We start from the raw sequence: 17,510 nt of genomic DNA, 5'->3' as shown, positions 1-17,510 counted from the left end.
GAATTTTTAATAACTATCAGATAAGTGAAATATTTATTTCTCAACGTAAACAACTCGTCATGATGCATGTTCTAAGTCACTTTACTGCGGCTTAAGCTTATTTTCTGACTTGGCAAATAAATCTTCCCACAACCACACTAGCTCGTAGTAATACGTGATTTATGATATCATGATCGTAGCCACGTTACCTCGAGGATTTTATTGAATCCTAAAAGTTGGGATGTCTGTTTCCGTTTCTTTCTTTCTTTCTTTCTTAACCTTTTTACCTCCAGGATTGGTTTCCCCTCAGACTGAGCAATGGATCCCACCTCTACTGCCTCAGGGGCAGTGTCCTGAAGCGTTGGGTTGGGGAATACAACTGGGGAGGAGGATCAGTATCTCGCCCAATCGGCCTCACCTGCCATGCTGAAGAGGGGCCTTAAGGGGGATGGGAACAATGGAAGGGATTGTCAATGGGGAGGAAAGGAAGTGGCGTGGGCTTAAATTACGGCATTGTGTGGAGGAGAATTGGGAGACGACGGAAAACCACTTCGAGTATGGCTGAGGTGGAAGTCCGATTCTCGGCTCTGCCAGGAAATTTGAAAAGTGGAACGAGGGCTGGAACGGGGTCTGCTCAACCTCGGGAGATCAAATGAGTAGAGGTGCGTTCGAGACCAACCTTAGCCATCCTCGAAGTTGTTTTCCGTGGTTTCCGTGATGCCTAACTTAAGGCCACGGCCGCTGCCTTCCCCGTTTCTTGTCTATCCCTTCCAGTCTTACTATCCTCCACAAGGCCCTGTTCAGCAATAGCACGTCAGGCCGCCTGGGAGATGTACTGGTCCTCCTTCCCAGTTGTTTCCCTAACCCAATGTCTCACGCTCCAGTACACTGCCCTTGAGGTGGATAGATGTGGGATCGCTCGCTGAGCCCGAGAGACAAACCAACCCTGGAGGGTAAGCAGATTAAGGAAGTAAGAACGAAAGAAAGGAAGAAAGAAAGAACTTTTCTGATATTAACGCCTGTATACTCTGATGTCTAAGGTTCGCATATTAAGGAAATGTCATATTTCTTTTCTGAGGTAATTTACCCGAAATCTGAAAAAAATTAACTCTGAATGACGTGTCCATGACCCCACTTAATGTTGCATATAAATGAATATTTCGGCCATTTTGAATGCTTTGCTCATATTTTGCTAACTTTAGTGATATAAGGTCATATTTGGTTATATATTGTCAATTTTTATTTAAACTGAGGCATCATTTATCTCTTACATGATACATGTCTGGGCATGCTGTAATAAAGTATTATTTGGAAAGGTAGAGGTCCTTAGGAAGAGAGCACTAAAAATAATTTTCAAATTGCCCATTCTGACACCGAATAAAAATTTGTATAAACACTGTAATATATTATCACTTCCAAACCACTGCGTAAAGACTTTTAAAATTTAAAAATGAAACCCTACAGCCTATTTTCCAGTCATTGACCGGGTTAGGGATAGAATAAATGAAGCCCCCATCTTGCGGCGAGGATAGGAATTGTTCCGGCTGTCGAGGCCTGTCGCACTCCTCTGAGGCAATGATTAATGACTGACAGATGAAATGATAATGGAGAGTGTTGCTGGAATGAAAGATGACAGGGAAAATCGGAGTACCTGGAGAAAATCCTGTCCCGTCTCCGCTTTGTCCAGCACAAATCTCACATGGAGTGACCGGGATTTGAACCCAGCCGTGAGAGGCCGACGCGCTGCCACCTGAGCCACGGAGGCTACTTTTAAAATTATCATCTATAAAATTCAAAGCAAATTAGTCCGCTCAAACACATTAATAATTACTTATTCACATATTCAGGATTATCAAGCAAGAATTATTTATAATATTCACTCCAGTCCACAATTCTCTTTGGCATTTTTCTATAACTATGTATAACTCACTTGCAAAAAATATATAAATTTTACCAACTATGTTATAGCTATTTTCAAGAGTAATGTAACTAAATACTCAAAGTAGTATGGTAATTATGTTTAGGGAGCTTTGCCCTGTCTTATCTATTACATCGTTACATTATATATATTTACTGTATTTTATTTTGTAGTTACATTGTGAATATAGCCACCATTGTAATTTACCTGTATTGCACCAAGAAGAGCATTGGCTCAGGTGTATATATTGAAATGAAATAAAAAATAAAGAAAAGGTACTTATTATCCCTGCGTGCTGCTACTTCTTGATGGATACAGCACTTTTGCACCCGTCTCTTGACACACGCCAGAGAAAAATGTGGCTTCCACCAAAGTCCAAGTCTCATTCATGTCTGAGATAATATGGAAGCTGCCGGTGTGTGGGTGGAGCTGAGTAATGACTTTCAGAGCACGTCTGAGGATTTTAAAATGCGTTGCTCATACGGTTAGTCATGTTCTAATAGCACTGTCTGGCCCAGTGAGGAAAACAATGGCAAATTACCTCACTCCTCGTCTTGCCTAGAACGCATCATTTTGGTGAGGCCATTGGTTTTTGTAGTTTTCCTATAGCTGCATAGACATTGGTGGTGCTATTTGAGGATCCAACAGACAGACACTCTTGTTTTCTGCGATGAGTTTCAAACACAAGTATTTCAAAATACTGTAGTAGTTGCATTTTTCATTCTTTTACAGAAGCAGATAGATGGCAGGTTTAGAAGAGATTAGAAGAACGTACTCCGGCAGATACCAAAACAGATGAAATTAAATGACGTATGGCTTTAGTGCCGGGAGTGTCTGAGGACATGTCGGCTCGCCAGGTGCAGGTCTTTCGAATTGACTCCCGTGGGCGACCTACGCGTCATGATAAGGATGAAATGATGATGAATACAACACATACACCCAGCCCCCGTGCCAGCGAAATTAACCAATCATGGTTAAAATTCCCGACCTTGTCGGGAATCGAACCCGGGACCCCTGTGACCAAAGGCCAGCACGATAATCATTTATCCATTGGAGCCGGACCCCAAAACTGATGCTAATCATCATCATCATCATCATCATCTGTTTACCCTCCAGGTTCGGCTTTTTCCCTCGGACTCAGCGAGGGATCCCACCTCTACCGCCTGAAGGGCAGTGTCCTGGAGCTTCAGACTCTTGGTCGGGGATACAACTGGGAGAATGACCAGTACCTCGCCCGGGCTGCCTCACCTGCTATGCTGACCAGGAGAAGTGGGAACCCACGGAAAACCACTTCCAGGATGGCTGAGGTGGGAATCGAACCCACCTCTACTCAGTTGACCTCCCGAGGCTGAGTGGACCCCGTTCCAGCCCTCGTACCACTTTTTAAATTTCGTGGCAGAGCCGGGAATCGAACCCGGACCTCCGGGGGTGGCAGCTAATCACACTAACCACTACACCACAGAGGCGGACACTGATGCTAATACTTCATTATTTGGTCCTTCTTTAGGAAAACAGAATGAGAACTGATACTGAATGAATGTATACAATTTTAATTTATTTACAGTAGTTCTGTCAGTTTGCATCATTAAAAGTGTCTAATGAATTATCACTTTTTGGCACGTTTATTGTTAGTGATACCTATCCTTAAAATTTTTAAGTCATATTTTACTTTTGTAGCTCATATTTAGTTAGTTTTTAGTGCATATTTGCTTGCATATTTCATTCTTCTTTAGGTCATAAACTTCCGAACCCTACTGATCTCCATGAGGAATGTTCACACCATCAACGCAATTAAAAGGGGCTGCCTGGCCGAGGCGGTAAAGGAGTGCTCGGTTCGCCCGGAAGGGCGTGGGTTCGAATCCCCGTCAGGAAGTCGTAAAATTTAAGGAAAGTGATTTTCACTTCCGGAGGTGCATATGGACCTGAGGTTCACTCAGCCTACATCAAAAATGACTACCAGGTTAATTCCTGGGGGCAAAGGTGGCCGGGTGTAGAGCTAAATACTCTACCCCATCAAGTGCCGTGGTTAACAATTGTGGAAGCCTTTACCTTCCACTCCTCCAAGGGCCTTCATGGCCTTTACGGAAGTGACTTTGCTTTTCTTTGCAACACAATAATTAAAAGTGAGAGGACCGTTCCTCTTGGTGAAACTTACAACCTGACTTTTCACCCCGCCTACCTTCATTCCATTGTTTGCTGTTCCAATCCTGCAATTCACTTACTACTTTATACATGGATACAACATCCGCAAAAGGCATAATTCCAGTATTTTACGCATTTCATTTGTCTATGAAAGAAAACATGAATATCCGTAAAAACTGCCATCAGGGGTCCACCTCTTAATCGTTACAGGATCGTCCACTAAGGTTCTCTGAGTTCTATTTTCTACAAATTTAGCAACCCATTCAAGTACAATAACCTTCATTTTCCTCAGTAGTATACAATGATCTACTCTATCAAACGATTTGGACCGACCGAGATGACTGTGCGGTTCGAGGCGCGCAGCTGTGAGCTTGCATTCGGGAGATAGTGGGTTAGAACTGCACTGTCGGCTGCCCTGAAGATTTTTTCCATGGTTTCCCATTTTCATATCGGGTAATGGCTTAGGCTGCATCTTAATTAAAGCCACGGTCTCTTCATTCCCACTCCTAGCCCTTTCCTATACAAGCGTGACCATAAGACCTATCTGTATCTGTGCGACGTAAAACCAATTGAAAAAAGAAGAGAGATTTGGATAGGTCAATATTTACACAGGCCACTCAACCTCCTGAATCTAAACATCCGCTGTGTCTTACTGGAAGTTGATCCTTACTGGATTAACCTTCCCGAAACCCGAAGTGCCTTCTGTCAAGCCTGAAAAACAACCTTGGTGTTAATATATGGAATGCTCTTCATTGTAGGTAATCATATCACCAAGGTTGTTAAGAAATGTTACTGATCTCTTCACATGGTTATGAGAGAATTTACGGGTCGTAGTAAGGATGTAAAACTGACTAGATGTGGCTTCGATTCCCACCTCAGCCGTCCTGGAAGTGATTTTCCGTGGTTTCCTACTTCTCCAGGCAAATGCCGGGCTGGTACCTAACGTAAGGCCACGGCTGTTTCCTTCCTTCTTCATTGCCTATCACTTATAATCTTCCCATCTCTCCAGGTGCCCATGTTCAGCATAGCAGGTGAGGCTGCCTGGGCGAGGTACTGGTCCTCCTCCCCAATTGTATCCCCAGACCCAATGTCCCGCGCTCCAGGACACTGCCCTTGAGGCGGTAGAGGTGGGATCCCTCGCAGAGTCCGAGGGGAAACCCGACACTGCAGGGTAAGCACATTAAGAAAGAAAGAAAGAAAGAAAGAAGGAAAGAAGTAAGGATGTATAGGAAAGGGAGTGTAAGTCACTGGTTAGTGGTTAGACCAGAGTTACAGTATGGCTCCAGTATATGGGACACTCACCAGGACTACTGGATACTAGAACTGGAAAAAATTCAAAGAAAAGCAGCACGGTTTTTGGGGGGGGGATTTCCGACAAAGGAGTAGTGTTAAGGGAATTCTGCAAACTTTGGACTGGGAAGGGTTGGGAGTAAGGAGAAGAGATGCTCGACTATATGGTATGTTTCGAGGTGTCAGTGGAATATTGGCGTGGAATGACGTCGGTAGAGAAACAAGCCTGAGTGGAGCTTTTAGAAGTGGGGAAGATCATAATATGAAGGTAAAGTTGGAATTCAAGAGAACAGATTCGGGCAAATAATGACACGAGAAGTAAGGAATTGGAATACATTATCAAGGGAAATGTTCTATCAGTTTCAAAGTTCTTTGAAAATGTTCAAGGAAAAGCTACCTAAACAACTAATAGGGAATCTGCCACCTTGGCGACAGCCCTAAATGCAAATCACTAATGATTTATATACATTGATGATTGTGTCCGACTCGTTGGCTGAATGGTCAACGTATTGGCCTTCGATTCAGAAGGTTTCGGGTTCGACTCCAGTCGGGTCGGGGATTTTAACCTTCATTGGTTAATTTCAATAGCCTGGGGGAAGGGAATTTTTGCAGTCCCCAATATCCCTGCAGCTCGCACACCACACAAGACACTATCCTCCACCACAATTCTACGCAGTTACCTACACATGGCGTATGCCGCCCACCCTCATCGGAGGATCTGCCTCACCAGGGCTGCACTCGGCTAGAAATAGCCGTACGAAATTATTATATCCATGTTTGTGCTCTAACCTTCCTCTGATGCCCCCTTCCTGCTGAATTTTAGAAACAATCAAATAGATAAGGTACTAGTTCAACTTAAAACATCAAGATATTTCAAGAAGATCTACCTATCCTTTGCCCTGAGATTCTGTAAAAATTAAAGGGAAACCAATATAGCGCATTATTTGTCATATCCAGTATATCAAGCCAAGAGTCAAGAAAATGCACACAACGTACATAGAGAAAACCGATGTTCATTTTCCCTTGGACTCAGCAAGGGATCCCACCTCTACCCCCTCAAGGGCAGTGTCCTGGAGCGTGAGACTTTGGGTCGGGGGTACAACTAAGAAGGAGGATCATTACCTCGTCTGGCGGCCTCACCTGCTATGCTGAACAGGGGTCTTGTTGGGGGATGGGGAGATGGGAAAGGATGGACAAGGAAGAGGGAAGGAAGTTAAGTTAGGTACCATCCCGGCATTTGACTGGAGGAGAAGTCGGAAACCACGGAAAACCACATCCAGGATGGCTGAGGTGGGAATCGAACCCACCTCTACTCATTTGACCTCCCGAGGCTGAGTGGACCTCGTTCCAGCCCTAGTACCACTTTTTAAATTTCGCGGCAGAGCCGGGAATCGAGCCCGGGCCTCCGGGAGTGGCATGTAATCACACTAACCACTACACCACAGAGGCGGACTCACCTTTATATACAAGGCGATATAACATAGTTCTTCTAGTTTCCAAAATTCCCAGGAGATGTCAGTATCGTATAACTGAGATATGAAGGTACCCCAAATCCAGAACGACCTCATATTGCCGTACATTCCTCTCCTACCTACCTGTTCTGCTCGTTACTTCATTTACCAAAGACTTCAAACACAAAAATCTTGGATATGGGTTGTGGAGGACACTACATTGTAATTAGGTATATCCTTTCCTCACTTTATCCTTCTGCCAACAGAACTACATGATGATACATACGAGTCTGCATCTGAATCGATCACAGGATTAAACATACCTTGCAGTCTAGGAGCAGTCTAGTCCACACAGTGATGAAGCCTGGCTCATTTGTTTTTTTCATCCATGCAACTGCAGCGCTCCACGTGGTCAGCAAGCTACTGGGGTGTGGAAATTGCTGTACGTTTCACATGATTGGTTTTCTGTAAAATTAACAGGGTATTTACGAAAGGAGATGTGTGTAACTCAATAAAGTGCTGAAGTACAAGAAGTAGACACCAAGCTATTATTCTTTAGGTTTCCTAAAAAGTAAAGCATAACCTACTGTTTACATTTTCGGATATTCGAACAATAATTTGAGAATGTTGAGAAGTAAATTCAAATAAGCAGGCATTTCGTTTTTCAATGATCCAGAAATGTAACTCAATGCAAAATCCATCTATTTATGAAATTAAATAACGTTTTAACGCAATCGTAACCTATAACACGTAGCGGTGATTGTATTTTCCAGGTGTAGAAAATGGCTTGTCGGCCTCTGTGGTGTAGTGGTTAGTGTGATTAGCTGCCACCCCCGGAGGCCCGGGTTCGATTCCCGGCTCTGCCACGAAATTTGAAAAGTGGTACGAGGGCTGGAACGGGGTCGACTCAGCCTCGGGAGGTCAACTGAGTAGAGGTGGGTTCGATTCCCACCTCGGCCATCCTGGGAGTGGTTTTACGTGATTTCCTACTTCTCCTCCAGGCAAATTCCGGGATTGTACCTAACTTGAGGCCACGGAAGCTTCATTCCCATCCCCCCCGCAAGGCCCCTGTTCAGCATAGCAGATGGGGCCGCTTGGGCGAGGTACTGGTCATCCTCCCAGTTGTATCCCAGCCCCAGAGTCTGAAGCTCCAGGACACTGCCCTTGAGGCGGTAGAGGTGGGATGCCTCGCTGAGTCCGAGGTAAAAACCGACCCTGGAGGATAAACAGATTAAGAAAAAAAGAAGGAAAGAAGGAAATGGCTTGTAACGAGCAGGCAGACTGAGTTAATGAAGAAAAATCTGAACTATATGGACAATAATATAAAGTTATGTTCGAATCATTTTGAATACAGCCAGTTTATGTTAGCACTTCTTCTTCTTCTTTTTCTTTATCTGATTACCCTCCAGGGTCGGTTTTTCCCTCGGACTCGGCGAGGGATCCCGCCTCTACCGCCTCAAGGGCAGTGTCATGGAGCTTCAGACTCTGGGTCGTCGGACACAACGGGGAGGATGACCAGTACCTCGCCCAGGGGGCCTCACCTGCTATGCTGAAGAGGGGCCTATGGAAGATGGGCATATTGGAAGGGATGGGCAAGGAAGAGGGAAGGAAGCGGCCGTTGCCTTAAGTTAGGTACCATCACGGCATTTGCCTCGAGCAGGAGTGGTAAACCATGGAAAACCACTTCCAGGACGACTGAGATTGGAATCGAACCCACCTCTTCTCATAACCGGGAATTGAACCTGGGCCTCCGCGAATGGCAGCTAATCACACTAACTGCTACACCACAGAGGCAGACAATTGATCACTCTACCGCAAAAAACAAGAAAACCTCAAGGATGTCCGCTTGGTGATCCATGGTCAAGTGGGGGCCAACGGGAGCCAGGTCACCAAAGTCTAGTTTTCGATATGGAACTCTAAAATCACCGAGTAACTTCCCTCCAGTCCGCCTCTGTGGTGTAGTGGTTAGTGTGATTAGCTGCCACCCCCGGAGGCCCGGGTTCGAGTCCCGGCTCTGCCATGAAATTTGAAAATGGTACGAGGGCTTTAACCAGGTCCACCCAGCCTCGGGAGTTCAATTGAGTGGAGGTGGATTCGATTCCCACCTCAGCCGTTCTGAAAGTGGTTTTCTGTGGTTTCCCACTTCTCCTCCATGCAAATACCGGAATGGTACCTTACTTAAGGCCACGGCCGCTTCCTTCCCTCTTCCTTGTCTATCCCTTTAAAGCCTCCCATCCCCCCGCAAGGCCTATGTTCAGCATAGCAGGTGAGGCCACCTGGGGGACGTATTGGTCATCCTCCCCAGTTGTATCCCCCGACCCAGAGTCTGAAGCTCCAGGACACTGCGCTTGAGGCGGTAGAGGTGGAATCCCTCGCTGAATCCGAGTGAGAAACCAACCCTGGGGGTAAACAGATTAAGAAAGAAATAACTTCTCTCCAGAGCAAGCTGCTGTTACCGCAGCAGCTCGGGAAGTGTAGAAGAGAGGGCGCCAAGTGCCAATCAGAATGTCGACTAGGTAAGCGGGCAACGCCACCTGGGCGTGGTTCAAGTGCCCAAATAAAATGTGAAAGCTTACAGTTATAGTTTCGCTAAATATGAGTGTAATGCTGGCTGGGGGCGTAGCTCAGATGGTAGAGCGCTCGCTTAGCATGTGAGAGGTACCGGGATCGATACCCGGCGCCTCCAGAATTTTTAATAACGGTCAGATAAGTGAAACATCTATTTTTCAACGTAAACAACTCGTCATGATGCATGTTCTAAGTCACTTTACTGCGGCTTAAGCTTATTTTCGGACTTGGCAAATAAATCTTTCCAAAACCACACTAACTCGTAGTAATACGTGATTTATGATATCATGATCGTAGCCACGTTACCTCGAGGATTTTATTGAATCCGAAAGGCCACTGTTCACATTGCAGGTGAGACCGCCTGGCGAGGTACTGGTCCTCCATCCAATTGTATCCCCGACCCAAAGTCTCATGCTCCAGTACACTGTTCTTGAGGTAGTAGATGTGGGATCCCTCGCCGAGTCCAAGGGATAACCCAAGCCTGGAAGGTAAACAGATTAAGAAAGAAAGAAAGAACTTTTCTGATATTAACACCTGTTCATAGCGATCCCCATGGGACATTTTCACCCCATCAACACAATTAAAACTGAGAGGACTGTTCCTCTTGGTGAAACTTACAACCTGACCTTTCACCTCGCGTACCTTCATTCCATTGTTTGTTGTCCATCTTACAATATTTTGGAGGTCTTTTCGTAGTCATTCACAATCCTGTAATTCACTTACTATACAGGAATCAACATCCGCAAAAGACATAATTGCAGTGTTTTACTCATTTTATTTGTCTATGTTAGAAAACATGAATATCCGTTTAAAACTGCCATCAGGGGTCCACCTATTAAACGTTACAGGATCGTCCACTAAGGTTCTCTGAGTTCTATTTTCTACAAATTTAGCAACCCATTCATTTTCCTCAGTAGTATACAATGATCTACTCTATCAAACGATTTGGACCGATCGAGATGGCTGCGCGGTTCGAGGCGCGCAGCTGTGAGCTTGCATTCGGGAGATAGAGCGTTAGAACCGCAATGTCGGCTGCCCTGAAGATTTTTCCATGGTTTCCCATTTTCATACCAGGCAATGGTTTAGGCTGCATCTTAATTAAAGCCACGGTCTCTTCATTCCCACTCCTAGCCCTTTCCTATACAATCGTCACCATAAGACCTATCTGTGTCTGTGCGACGTAAAACCAATTGAAAAAAAAAAAAGAGATTTGAATAGGTCAATATGTATACAGGCCACTTAACCTCCTGAGTCTAAAATATCTGGCGTGTCATACAGGAAGTTGATCCTTACTGGAATAACCTTCCCGAAACCCGAAGCGCCTCCTATCAAGCCTGGAAAACAACCTTGGTGTTAATATATGGAGTGCTCTTCATTGCAGGTAATCATATCACCGAGGTTGTTAAGAAATGTTACTGATCTCTTCACATGGTTATGAGAGAATTTAGGGGTTGTATTAAGGATGTAAAACTAACTAGATGTGGGTTCGATTCCCACCTCAGCCATCCTGGAAGTGGTTTTCTGTGGTTTCCTACTTCTCCAGGCAAATGCCGGGCTGGTACCTAACGTAAGGCCACGGGCGCTTCCTTCCCTCTTCCTTGCCTATCCCTTACCATATTCCCATCTCTCCAGGAGCCCCTGTTTAGCATAGCAGGTAAGGCCATCTGGGCGAGGTACTGGTCCTCCTCCCCAGTCATATCCCCAGACCCAATGTCCCGCGCTCCAGGACACTGTCCTTCAGACGGTAGAGGTGGAATCCCTTCGCAGAGTCCGAGGGGAAACCAGACCCTGCAGGACAAGCAGATTAAGAAAGAAAGAAAGAAAGAAAGAAAGAAAGAAAGAAAAAAGGAAGAAAGAAGGGATGTAAAAGAGAGGGCGTGTAAATCTCTGGTTAGACCGCAGTTACAGTATGGTTCCAGTGTATGCGACCCTCGCCAGGACTACTTCATACGAGAACTGAAAAGAAAATCGAAAAAAAGCAGCACGGTTTGCTCTGGGTGTTTTCCGACAAAGGAGCAGTGTTACGGGAATGTTGCAAACTTTGGGCTGGGAAGACTCGGGAGTAAGGAGAGGAGATGCTTGTCTATGAGGTGTATTTCGAGCTGTGAGTTGAGAATTGGCGTGGAATGACGTAAATAGAAGAATAACCCTGAGTGGAGCTTTTAAAAGTAGGAAATATAATATGAAAATAAAGTTGGAATTCTTCTTGTTGTTTATCTGTTTACCCTCCAGGGTTGGTTTTTCCCTGGGACTCAGCGAGGGATCCGACCTCTACCACCTCAAGGACAGTGTCCTGGAGCTTCAGATTTTGGGTCGGGGGATACAACTGGCAAGGATGAGCAGTACCTGACCCAGGCGGCCTCACCTGCTATGGTGAACAGGGTCCTTGCAAGGGACGGGAATATTGGAAGGGATGGACAAAAGGAAGAGGGAAGGAGGAGACCGTGGCCTTAAGTTAGGTACCATTCCGGCATTTGCCTGGAGGAGAAGTGGAAAACAACGGAAAACCACTTCCAGGATGGCCGAGGTGGGAATCGAACCCACCTCTACTCATTTGGCCTCCCGAGGCTGAGTGAACCCCTTTCCAGCACTCGTACGACTTTTTAAATTTCGCGGCAGAGCTGGGAATCGAACCGGCCCTCCGGGGTGGCAGCTTATCACAGTAACCAGTACACGACAGAGGCGGACAAGTTGGAATTCCAGAGGATAAATTGTGGCGAATATTCATTTTTAGAACGAGGAGTAAGGAATTGGAATACATTATCAAGGGAATTTTTTTATCAATTTCCAAGTTTTTTGAAAATGTTCAGTGAAAATGTACCTAAACAACTGATAGGGAATCTGCCACTTGGGCGACAGCCCTAAATGCAAGTCATTAATGACCGATATAATGACCGACTCGTTGGCTGAATGGTCAGCAATTCCCGGCCGGGACGGGAGTTTTAACCTTCATTGGTTAATTCCAATAGCCCGGGGGCTGGGTATTTGTGCTGTCCCCAACATACCTGCAACTCACACACCATACATAACACTATCCTCCACCACAATACCGCGCAGTTACCTACACATGGCGTATGCCGCCCACCCTCATCGGAGGATCTGCCTTACAAGGGCTGCACTCGGCTAGAAATAGCCGCACGAAATTATTATATCGATGTTTGTGTTCTAAGCTTCCTCTGATGGTCCCTTCCTGATGAATTTTAGAAACAATCAAATAGATAAGGTACTAGTAAAACTTAAAACATCAAGATGTTTCAAGAAAATCTACTTTTTTTTTTTTTTTTTTTTTTTTTGTCTCGAGATTCTGTAAAAATTAAAGGGAAACCAATATAGAGCATTATATCCGGTATATCAAGCCAAGAGTCAAGATAATGTACACAACATACAGAGAGAATACCGATGTTATGTGTGTAAAGCTATGTACAGATATCACTAAACAGCAGAAGTAGGGTAGCCTGAGACATCTTCTTCAAACTCATTGTCACACAGGAATGCGTTCATCTTTATGTGCAATGCACTGCCTGCTCGATCTGCATCCGATGGCTGCTTAAACTGCCTGCTCATTCCATACTCAAACGTGTAACACGCCTTACAAACAATCTGCCGCTAGATGGCAGCAGCAAACGTACCCATTTACCGCGTGAATATAACTAGATAAGCATACCAGCAAAATTTAAAATCTGAAAGTAAGAGAAATATTAAAGAATTTTACGTATAAAGTGGTGCTCTAGAGAGTTATAGCTTCAGCACTTTTCGAGAAAGAGGTTTCGACGAACAAGAAAACCTGGAAACTTTGTCTGTATGGTACTTCCCTACATTACTAAGTAGAGGTTTCACGACTTTGGCCAGCACAGTTTCTGACACAAGTTCCTGGTGCTTATTGTTACTAAAACACTTTAAAAACTTACATTGGCACAAAGAAGGTAGAACATAGTTTTTTATAATCTGGAGCAGACTTGCAGATTTCTTGCAGTACGGTAGAGCCGCCTCAACAAATTTCTGAAGCCTCATAATTAGGCCAATAAATCGTTGCTAGGGCTGGCGCAGCTATCAATGGGGATGAATTAAATGAGGTAGAAACGTTATTCAGGCACGTGCTGCATTCTGTTTTTTCTTCGATTACACGCACTAAATAACCACACACTAATCCCCGGTAAGCAGTTTCCGAAGTGACACACACTGACTCAGAGGGCTCACGAAAATCTTCCAGTAAATCAAGTACATACTCAGGGAATAATAATAATAGACGGCCTATTAGGCGACTTGCATATCTGTGAAGATGAAAGCCCTACCTAGGATGATTTCTAATGCTGAAGATGCCATACACACCCCAGCCCCCGAGCCACTGGAATTAACTAATTAACTCAATAGGCCCTACTTGCGTAAATAATAATAGTAGTAAAAAGAGCAGTATATTGACACGATATTATACTGCTAGCAAAAGACTCGTAATGGAATCTTAATCTGCTTACCCTCCAGGGTTGGCTTTTCCCTCGGACTCAGCGAAGGATCCCACCTCTACCGCCTCAAGGGCAGTGTCCTGGAGCTTCAGACTCTGGGTCGGGCGGATTAAACTGGGGAGGATGACCAGTACATCGCCCAGGCGGCCTCACCTGCTATGCTGAACAGGGGCCTTGGAAGGGTGAAGGAAGCTCCCGGCAGTTGCCTGGAGGAGAAGTGGGAAACCACGGAAAACCACTTCCAGGATGGCTGAGGTGGGAATCGAACCCACCTCTACTCAGTTGACCTCCCGAGGCTGAGTGGACCCCGTTCCAGCCCTCGTACCACTTTTCAAATTTCGTAGCAGAGTCGGGAATCGAACCCGGGCCTCCGGCGTTAGCAGCTAATCACACTAACCACTACCACCACAGAGGCGGACAATGGAATCTATGACAGCATATTATTCCGTTTTGTACCTTCACATTTAACAGTACAGTGTCCCCAGATATTATATTACTTAGTATGTAATACTTCAAATCTTACGCTTACCATTTTCTGCAATGGTGTTTGAAGAGCTCTTGTTAGACGTCTCTGTACTTGAATCCCTTCTCTTAATCATCGCTGAAATTAGCGGTTGTTTATAAGCAGGATAATCAGGGAAAGGGCTGGGTACAGATCCTGTTTTTAATTTTCGTGTTTTGCTGGTCACTTTGAAATCGTCATTTACGAAATGTAGACTGCAAACCACGGAATAACCAGAAGGAATCCATTTACTTCCCTTGCTGTTTCCTTCCCTGGATATAATACTTAACCACTTTCGACGCAATTGTGTACTTGAAGGTATATCATGGAATGAAATATCACGGCATTCTGGTTTCCCTTTCTTTGATTTGCAGAAAGGCACGCAGCAGTACACCATTTTCACTGAAAACAAGTACAGTCTATCCTATTTCCCGCTATTTCATTCCGACAGGTCTGGAGCCGGTTAGTGCTGCCACCTGCTGTGGGCATTTGTAAACGGAGTGTTTCATTTAGTGCCATGTTAAAATGTTGTAATGAGCAGGCAGTATAAGCAGCCATCGGATGCAGATCGAGCAGGCAGTGGTGCAATGCGATATAACTCAGTTACGGCCGACTGGATGTAAGGAGCGACGCATCAAGTCGGCCGTGACTCAGTTCTTCTAGTTTCCAGAATTCCCAGGAGATGTCAGTATCGTATAACTAAGTTCTAAAGGTACTCCAAATCATAAACGACCTCATATTGGCGTACCTTCTTCTCCTACCAACCTGATCTGCTCTTTGCTTCATCCAATTTCACACTCCAAACATACAAAACTTGTACACGTATAGTAGAGGACGCTACATTGTAATTAATAATTTCCTTTCCTCACTTCATCCTTCTGTAGACAGCACTACATAATGGTACATAGGAGCCTGCATCTGTGTATATCACGTAGGATTAAACATACCTTGCAGTCTAGGAGAAGTCTAATCCACACAGCAGCGAAGATTGGCTCATTTTTTCATCCATGCAACTGCAGCACTCCACGTGGTCAGCAAGCTACTCATGTACTTGGATGTGAATGTTGCTGTACGTTTTGCGAGTTAAGCGTGTGGTAATTCCATTATAGATTATTAGTTTTCTATAAAATTAGCAATGTATTTACGAAATGAGAAATATGTAGGGCAATGATTTGCTCAAATACAAGAAGTAGACACCAGAGCTATCATTCTTTAGGTTTCCTAAATAGTAAAGCTTGAACAACTGTTTATATTTTTGGATAATGGAACAATATTGTGAAAATGTAGAAAATTAACTTCAAATAAATAGGAATTTCATTTTTCACTGATCCAGAAATGTAACTCAATGGTAAATCCATCTAATTAAGAAATTAAATAACGTTTCAACGCAGTCGTAACCTCTAACACGTAGCGGTGATTTTATTTTCCAGGTGTAGAAAATGGCTTGTAAAGAGTAGGCAGGCTGAGTTAATGAAGAAAAATTTGAACTATTTGTACAATAATATAAAGTTATGTTCGAATCATTTTGAATACAGCCAGTTTATGTTAGCACAGAAGAAGAAATTTTTTTTTTTTGCTAGTTGTTTTACGTCGCACCGACACAGATAGGTCTTACGGCGACGATGGGACAGGAAGGCTAGGAGTAGCAAGGAAGCGGCCGTGGCCTTAATTAAGGTACAGCCCCAGCATTTGCCTGGTGTGAAAATGGGAAACCACGGAAAACCATTTTCAGGGCTGCCGACAGTGGGGTTCGAACCTACTATCTCCCGAATACTGGATACTGGCCGCACTTCAACGACTGCAGCTATCGAGCTCGGTGAAGAAGAAATTAGTATGGAATGCAGTTCCATTCCGAATAAACCTCCGCTGATTTCTTCGAAACGATACTTATTGATTGGAGATGACCAACCTGTGTCAAAGGTGGAAGAATTGTGTTGTAGGTAGTCTAGAAGCATTCAGAGAACAGGAGCTGTTGTTAGGACTTTCCTGTATGTTCAAGTAGAACGCTCACAAGCTCACTGTTGAAATTCCCTAATGGAAATACCTGATTTTCCACATGAATGCTGTGGAGGTACCAAGTCATTATTGTTGCTATTATTTGTGAAATTAAGGTTATATTAAATTGTCGAAATGTGCAATGAAAGTTTTCAGTGTTATAGAGAAAACACGTGCACAAAATTCGGTCATTTAGCTATTCAAAAATGGCTAGAACCTTGACTACAGTGGTTTGATTAGTTTTTCCTTTGAAAATAAACTAATGTTGTTTTCCTTAGGTATTATTACCACGATGTAGGAATAAGTAGTCTAGTGTATCAACGTGTTTTCTTAAAATTTAGGTTTAATGTTGTTCAGGTGGTTACAGTTTATAATTTATGTGGGAAGGTACACTCAGATGTTGGGTAGAGGACTAGTTCCAGATAGTTGTAGCTTGCTGACCGCTGCGAGCGCTGGCGTCGTTCCAACTGTCAACAGGATGCCATTTCACCACTAAGGAGCTTCGCGACTGTGTATGTTAGACTGTGCTAGGAATTCATCCGTAAAGACCCTGCATACTGCAAATGCTGCAAGCGTATTATATTATCTGATATTTAGGAATGTAAAATATTTTTCAAGTAATCAATTATTTTTACGGAAAGCTATGAGTAAACGCTTTCTTTTGGAATTTATGATTCTCGAAATCTCATACTGAGAGGATTGGTAGATGCTGTTAAGTGCTGATTTTCTCCGAGAACATTCCGTATACGACTTCCTGGCTGAAAAACCGTATGGTGTCAAACCGTAAATTTCGTGAACTTCACCTTATACTATTTAGACGTATCTTAAATCGGTAATGGCTCATTTCAAAGACGATCCTAAAGGCTGCTCCCCCCCCCCCCGCTATAAATTACTTTAAAATGTAAAATAATGTTCGAAAATGTATCAGGAAAAACTTTCAATTCACGACATTTTCAAGAACGTTTTTTCTAGACTCCATTACATTTTTCAACGCAACAGGTTTCATGTGCTTGTATGTTATTAATTGAAATAAATTACTAAATGCGTCGACTCAATGTTAGCCGATCACTCTGTCTTGTGAGACGAATGAAAGTGATAGTGAATCAATTTGTAGCAATTACTTTCCTAATTTCTTGTTGCATTTATGTGCATTGAAGTGACAGTGATAACGACCTTATACCTAAAATTTTTGTTCTGTTTAACGT

At 44.0% G+C, this 17,510-nt stretch overlaps 1 non-coding gene across 1 annotated transcript; it reads left to right on the top strand.

Moving 5' to 3' along the window:
* Positions 1-9,393: 9,393 nt before the first annotated feature.
* Positions 9,394-9,466, top strand: TRNAA-AGC (transfer RNA alanine (anticodon AGC)). The gene has a single exon. It is a non-coding gene; the product is annotated as a tRNA-Ala (tRNA).
* The last annotated feature ends 8,044 nt before the right edge of the window (positions 9,467-17,510 follow it).

Source organism: Anabrus simplex, chromosome 4 (assembly GCF_040414725.1).
Source record: "Anabrus simplex isolate iqAnaSimp1 chromosome 4, ASM4041472v1, whole genome shotgun sequence".
NCBI lineage: Eukaryota > Metazoa > Arthropoda > Insecta > Orthoptera > Tettigoniidae > Anabrus > Anabrus simplex.
The sequence above is the reverse complement of the archived record's forward strand: the minus strand, read 5'-3'. Positions and strand labels throughout refer to the sequence as shown.